Here is a 1804-nt window from a genome sequence, read left to right as displayed (position 1 = left end):
CAGTTAATATGATCCCATCGATTTAATTCTAATGTTCTATCCATCCATGAACCAGAAAGTTAAGTTTTAACAGACAACCAAAAATACTCATGTACTCAAGTATATATTTAACTTTTTTAGGGCTGCAACATAATCGTTTAATTTTATTAAGGAAAAACAACCTTTGATGTATATTCCATTCCTTCAATTAATCGTGTAATGAATGTATCTAATAAAAATAGAGACAATCCGGACTGCATTGAGTGCCTGGAACTTTAAATATGCGGACACAGTTTCCTCATGGACGCCGCTGTAGATCGCACTTGAGAGCAGGTGATGTGTCGGTGCCTTGATTTGTGTGACAGAAGAGAGTTTTTTGTTTGTTTTTACATTTTTATTAACGCACACATGTTCAAAGTGCAATTTTAATGTTGATGATGTGCATTTATCAGAAAAATGAATGAAGGTTTGCAGGCAGAAACATTGTTGTGAATTTAAACTTTTTTTCCCTAAAATACGCATTTAGGCTCGTGTGTTGTACACTCGATTAAATCGAACACACTAATTGATGGATTACTTGATTTCTTAAAATAATCAATAGCTGCAACCTTACACTTGTTTTTTGCCCTTAGACTTGCAATGGAAACATTTCCCAGGCCCACATATTCTTAATTTCCATCAAGCAAGGAGTATAACTAAACATACAGATATACCAAAATACATTTGTTAAAGGATTTTCTTCGCTGTTTAAAATGCAATGGATCGTTTTCCTGCGCCTGAAAATGCAAATGGCGTCTTATCAGTGTCTTGATATCTGTCTTCTTGACCTAGGAAGTGATTGCTAACATATATCAGTGATGCTGCTAGTTCAGTGTTCTATGTCCATGACACATTAAACTCAGAAAAGACGCCGTAAAATCACTATTCTTGCATCCATGGTATGTTAAATAATTTTCCCCTTCAAAAACGATACATTACGAAAAACAAATTGTTTTTAAAATCATAGTAACTATAAAAAAAAACTGTTAATGTCAGAAGACGAAGCACTGTTTAGACCCTGCACAGTACACTGATCACCTGTACACAGTATCGCAACATGCTAGTTTAGCTGTTACCAAAAATCACCACGGATTTAATTTCGACAATTAAAAGTACAAACCTCATAGTAAATCCACTTTTCCACTGCTCAATGCTGTGCTCATTCGTGTCGATGGAGTTTTAACATTAAGGCAACGTGCTGTAATCAAATTAATAACATACTTACAAAAATCTATTGAGGTGGTGAATGTTTTTTTTGTGTTAAAATCAACACTTTTATCGGTCATTTGTTTTGATTCCATAATTTTGGTGGACAATATTTTATTTTTGTTTCATTGTAATTCATTTAGCTACTGTTTATTTTGCATAAACAATGCTATGTTATATTTTAATTTGTATGTCAAGCCATTGAGGGACAAGCGGTAGGAAATAGATGTATGGATGGATGGATGGACTTCAGATATCCGTTACCAAGTTTTTGAGCAAAAAGATGGCATACATTCAAGTAAAGCATTTAAAAAAATGTTCCTGTGTGACATTTTTTGCATCCGCATCCAAATATCACTCCCTTTGTTTCTCACACAAATCGTTGTTTCACAAAGCAAGTCTTGTTTTTTTCTTTAACGTGTTGCCAAGTCTACATCTGTTTTTTTTTCTCTCTCCCACTCACATGCTGTTCCAGTCTAGCCTTCAAAATAAAAGCATGCTAGTTTACAGCAGTATACACCACAATGCCACCCTCTGCCCTGTTTGTTGTCAGAGCGCATTCTTCTGATTGCAGAATGCT

This window comes from Nerophis lumbriciformis, linkage group LG04 (genome assembly GCF_033978685.3).
Source record: "Nerophis lumbriciformis linkage group LG04, RoL_Nlum_v2.1, whole genome shotgun sequence".
Lineage (NCBI taxonomy): Eukaryota > Metazoa > Chordata > Actinopteri > Syngnathiformes > Syngnathidae > Nerophis > Nerophis lumbriciformis.
The sequence above is the reverse complement of the archived record's forward strand: the minus strand, read 5'-3'. Positions refer to the sequence as shown.